Source organism: Lissotriton helveticus, chromosome 1_1 (assembly GCF_964261635.1).
Source record: "Lissotriton helveticus chromosome 1_1, aLisHel1.1, whole genome shotgun sequence".
NCBI classification, from domain to species: domain Eukaryota; kingdom Metazoa; phylum Chordata; class Amphibia; order Caudata; family Salamandridae; genus Lissotriton; species Lissotriton helveticus.
Window position 1 is genome coordinate 90,112,336 of NC_136057.1, and position 6,168 is coordinate 90,118,503.

A 6,168-nucleotide genomic window follows, 5' to 3' on the forward strand; every position below is an offset into this window, starting at 1 on the left:
TGGGTAGACAACACTCACATGCGTTAAATAAGGAACTCAGAATCATAAGCTGGAATGTTGCAGGACTCCAGCAAAGGGTCTCTGACTTGGAATGGTTAAAGGTTATCTCGGATAAGGATATAATACTGTTGCAGGAAACTTGGGCGACAACTGCGGTGCATATAGAGGGTTTTCACTGTTATTGTATTAAGGCCCAAAAGCCTGTTTTTTGCCGCCCGATTTGAGGTCTACTAATCGGGTTTAAGATAAGTATAGGAGGGTCTATAAACTTGATTCCGACCAAAAGTACAAATATTCAGATAATTGAGTACACCCGTAGGCTTCCATATTACTTAATTAATTTTTATAATAATGATTTTAATTCAACTCCGAATAAGAACTATATAGAACTTTTCGGAGAATTATCTAAAATAGCGGAAAACTGTCATAATCAGGTGAGCACTAGGACAATTCTTGCAGGAGATTTTAATGCAAAGTTTTTAAAATCTAAAATGGAGAACACACAAATGGACAGGGCATTTAAACGTGGCGAAGAATTAGAATGTTTTATTAACGAACACATCCTAACAGATATAATGGATGTCAATAAAAACGAGCCACCTACTTATATCCCAACCTTCAGAGGTCGAGATTTCTCTAGCACAGTGGACTACATCTTTATGTCTTCTGACCTAATAGATAGAGTCACGATGGCTGGGGTTCTCGAGACCGCCTTCGGGGACCATAATGCTTTGGAGGTAAATATTGATCTAGGTTCCTCCAATGCCTTTGCTCGCACTTTGGGAGCCAGGGATATTATGGCCGCGACTAATAATTTAAGACTAAAATGGCGGGGGGTAGATAGTAGTCAAATAATAAATACAATTATGAGTAGTCATGGCCCGCTAGTTGACTCCTGTTCTCTTGTTGATGGGAATCATCAGAGGATAGTAAAAGATTTTGCAAAACTCACCTACATTTTAAAAACTCTCTTAAGTGTCCCCATTAAATTGACTGTTTCTGAGCCAAGGTGGTTCGATTGTACCTGTTCAGCAGCTAACAAAGCCCTTCGAAGTGCTCTAAACTGTAAACCGAGAAGTATAAGGGATGTACGGGTTGTTAGACAAAATTATAAGACAGCCATAGGATTAAGGAAGGCGGCTTTATTAGCTGAGCAATGGGAGGCTCTAACAACTGCTGCTGCAATAGGGAGCAGCACGACGTTTTGGCCTGCTGTTAAAAAGATGCGGGATATAGGTAAGCAGCTAACCCCGATAAGCTGCACTATAGCAAGCGAGCAATGGGAATCACATTTTTCCAAAATATATGCTAGCCCGGGAGCTGCCATAGGAGACTATTCCCCTGGAACACTGGAATCACTAGAAATTACCTTGGGGGAAGTCACCGTGGCCATCAACCAGAGCCTTGGTAATAAGGCACCCGGGCCTGATGGTTTCCCAATACACATAATCAAGTATAAGCCGGATCTCTGGGGACCGATTTTTGTAAATACTTTTAATAGTCTCCCGTTTGTCCCAATACCTGCGACCTGGTCTATGAGCATAATTGTGCCTATTTATTAAAAGGGCGAAAGATCTGACCCTGCAAACTATAGGCCCATCTCGCTCCTGGACAATACGCTGAAAATCTTGGGTAGGGTATTGTATAATAGAGTCAACGATTGGGCTGAGGAAATGGGGGTACTGGACCGTTGTCAAATGGGTTTTAGATGTAAGGTTGGGACTATTGAACAATGCCTAAATTTAAATCTTTTAATAAGTAAATATAACATAGCCAAGGCATCGCCCATTTACCTTGCATTCATGGATTTATCGTCCGCATTTGACCTGGTAAACAGGTCAAAACTGTGGTCGACTCTTTTGTCCTACGGCCTAGATGCCCCCTTGGTACATTTTCTCGCCTACCTGCATAAAGATACAAAGGCGCAGGTGCGGATCGATATGGAGGGCACAGTTTCCGGGCCAATTAATGTTGAAAGAGGTGTGAGGCAGGGGTGCGTTTTAGCACCCCTGTTGTTTATTATCTACATTAATGGCCTGAGCAACTCCCTGAAGAGGGCCACCACAGATGTTCCCAAAATTAAAGGAGGTTTAATACCCTGTCTTTTGTATGCGGATGACGCTGTGCTCATGGGATTAACACCTAATGCCCTACGCGCACTAGTCAGGGATTTTTCTTATTATATGGGGAACTTGGATCTTAAGGTAAATTTTAATAAATCATTTATTATGTCCTGTGGGCCGGGTGCCAGACAACTAAATTCTATCACGGTAGGAGCTGATAAGTTGCTTTCAACTAAGACCTTTCCATATTTAGGTATGGTCTTTGCTGCGAACGGCCTGTGGCGTGGGCACATTGCCCACGCCACAGGCAAGTTCTCAAAGGCCATAAATTCAATTCTCTCCCTTCCAAGACCGAAGAGAATTGGAGCAACTAAAGCAATCCTAAAGATATACAGACTACAGTGCACTCCCGTGGCAACCTACGGTGCCGAAATCTGGGGGTTAGTAAAAACCCCTACACTACAAAGAGAAGAGAATCGGCTATGTAGGAAACTGCTGGGGGCCCCCATCTCATCATCGGGGTACATTTGTCACTCCGAGTTGAACATACTGAATATCAGTGACTTTATTGCTGCAAGGCCTGTATTATTCTGGCTGGCCATTTGGGCTAATGATTATGCTAGTTTAACACAGGATATCCTGAGGGAGTGCCTGGCCTGTGATAAATGGAATAGGATCCCATGGCTTCGTGTTGTACAGGAAAGTTTGACTAGCATAGGCAGAGGCAATCTCTTTGATAATCCATCTCATATCAAGAGTACTGACAAAAAGGAAGTCCAAATTGAACTATATGCCACTTATAATGAAAAGAGACTGTCAGATGAGATGCGGAAACAAACTGTTGTGTCCTATATTAACAATGGCTTATTTATACAACAACTCCCATTGTATCTGAAATTGCCAATGTGTAATTGGGAAAGATCCTTACTTTTTCGAATGAGAGCCGGAACTATTAAGTTCTCACTTTGTTTCCCTTTGGGACATAGCACATTTGGAAATACTCCGTGTCCCTGCGATGGAGTCAGTAAACAAAATGACTTACATTTCTTTTTTAATTGCAAGTTTTATATGAAATATATCAAATGGTTTTTAGCCCCATATTTTAAAAAACATAGACCGCTCTCCTTGAATCAATCATATCTAATGCTCCTAAAACTAGAGGATGATGAACTTATTTTCCACACAAGCACTTTCTTAAAAGTTATTTTTAATGTACGTAAAACTATGGAATGCCCCTGATCTATCTGTACTTTCTATGACTGTTGACCTCTTTTGTACTTTATATATAATAAGAAAAATGATATTTTGTAACTGTATTGATACGCACTTTATTACATTTATTGTAATTTCTAAAAATGTTGAATTGTATTTTAATTGTGCTTTTATGGATTCGTTGAAATCCGAATAAAGATTTTGAATCGAAATCGAATCGACTGGACCAGTGCTTCCCAGGATCGAGCTGCTTCCAACGCTTTATCATTACCCAATCGGGTAGCCTGTCGGAGCCTCACTACGCTCTCGCAGCTGGCCCATTTACAGAGTTCCCTCCTCCAGCGCCCAAACGATGGCCCCACTGTTGCCTTCCAATGCCAGGTAATTTCACGTTTAGCCAGCAGAAGCCCTAAGTCGATAAATTTGCTGGTGACCTTGGTCTTGGCCGTATGCGGAAACCAGTGTAGCAGGCAGGTGGCCATGTCATAATCCAGTTGTCTGTCTGTGATCGTGTTCAGGAGTTCCCCTACTTCCTCCCAGTAACCGCCCATGCGCGGACAGAACCATAACGTGGTCTAGCTCAGCACTTTCCTCCCTACATCGTGGGCACGCCGCATTCTGAGCCTGAAAGTACTTTCGGATCTTCCCCGGTGTTAAATAGGCCCTATGCAGCACAAATAATTGAATCAGTTGGAGACGAGCATTTCTAGAACCCTTCCACGCCCGCTTGAGGATAACAGAATTAGAGTGATGTGATTGCTTCTTGTCACCGGCACACTACTTTTCAGCTCATGGGCTTTGCTTTGACATGTCAGTGCATTCTGGGGTTGTAGTCATTGTTGATTTCAATTGAGCCAATTGGAAAAACACACCTGATAACAATGACATGTAAAAAGCAAAATGTATGAATGGAAAAGAGGTGTCCCGGTAACATGGAATCTGCTCATCTTAAGCAGGGTCCTAGAGAGACTGAGGAGCTGAACCTGTATCTATTAGAAGTTTATATAGCTGCACGAGCCTTTAGGAACTTTAAGTCCTGTTGCTAAGTCTGGAGATAGGGAGCCTGCTGGGTTAGGAACAGAGTACGTGCTGCAGGAACTTGAGACAGTGAATCAGGGTACGGAACGTGTACAACAAAGCTGCTTTTCTGGTGCTTATACGCACTGCTGAGCTCTGTTGTAGGCCTCACCCCTGCAGAGCTCAGATTAACAACCTCAACGCATATGTTTCTGATTGAGCATCTATAATCACACCAATGATGTCATACTTGTTGAGTATACTAAAGAGGAGGGTGCGTTCCTACGTGTTTAGCCTCTCTGCCTGTCATTTCTACTTTATTGACATTGTTTTGATCGCACTGCGATGAAAGGGGTCTGGCGAGCATGTGCTGAGTGGGGAACATGCTGCCCTGGGTCATGCCCCCCTGCCAGGGCTTCTCCCTCTCTGCCTACCCGAGCATGTTGAATGAAGCCCTGTACTGGGGGAAGCAGAGAGAGAGGCAGTCAGTGGCAGGTCCACTCTGAAGTCCGTCCCAACAATCTCGTCCAGCAGCAGCACTCAGCAACAGAGGGCCAAATGATGTCCATGGTGTTGGAATGCACACAGTGGACAGAGGCAGCAACAGCAAGAGGTCGAACGTTGAGGCATATTTTCGCAATGAAAAAGTAGGTACTCTGACATCATCCAATGAGAGGCTCAGGTAGGGTACACGCATTCACGAATGGATGAGAGTGAGAGCAGCATAGGCGACGTAGGAAAAGTACAGCTGCCAAGCCACATGCATGTATTTTTGAAAAGTTATGTTCACCTCCACTGCTGTGGGAAAGAAATGTATAGCACTGGCCCTGTGAAATATGTGCCGGTGCTGAGCACCGGAAAAAAGCAGCACAAATTAGGCACTGGCTGAAAAAAAGCTGGTTTTGGCTTTAAAGGTTGGGCGTCTCCTGCCTGAATCGGACATATTGACAACATGCATGAATTTTAAATGCCCGCAGTGAGCCTGGCATGGGTGGTGCCACCAACTGCACTGGCTTCTGAGCAGGGCACTACACATTGAAAAAAAATAACACAAAAAAACAGCAGGTAAGAAATTTGACATTTTCCGTTTGTTAAACAAAATGCACCAGGTATTTTATTCCCCCCACTTAATTGATGTTTGTGGAGTTCGGCTTCAGAGGCAGTCCAGGCTCCCCATGCAGGCCCCAGTTCAGAGAAAGGGCAGAGCTGTAAAGGAGGGGGCGGGACCTCTGGGCAGGCACAGAGAGTCATTTCCAGGAGAGGCTGGTGGGGCTGGGTCAGCTTTTCAGTGGCTGACTGGAGAGCAGATTCACAAAGTCCCCCAGGTGGCGTCCGTCAGTCTGCTTGACACCAAAGAATCATTGTCACAGGTCACAGTGGGGGCCGGCAGCGTCCTCACAAATGAGGTGTGAATCACGGGCTCACGGCAGCAGCAGGGCCATCAGAGGAGCCGGTTTCGCGCTATGCTACACTGATGGCCCTTTCAGTCTCACTTTGCAGGCCCATTAGACACAGCGGGGAAGGGGAGGAGGTCGGGCGCACTGCAGAGGCCTTCCTCAATATTCACTTTGCACCACTCATGCGGGAAAAAAAAGGTGTGCTTTTAAAGTATGGCTATTCCTACAGTCCCGGTACGCTCTTTCAAAACTAAGAAGTAGGGGAACGGACTAACATAATTTTTAGAAGTAGGGGCACGCCGTGCCCTTCCGTTCCCGCCCACTTCTAACGCTGGTACTCACAAACTTTCTCTCGGGGGCCAACTTTACAGTGTGGTTTGTGACCGAGAACCGCACCGGTGGGGGCGGGGCTAGAGCAACAAAAAAAACTGTGACCATGAGGTTGAACACAGGTCCCTGCAGCGGACGCCTTCGTCCAC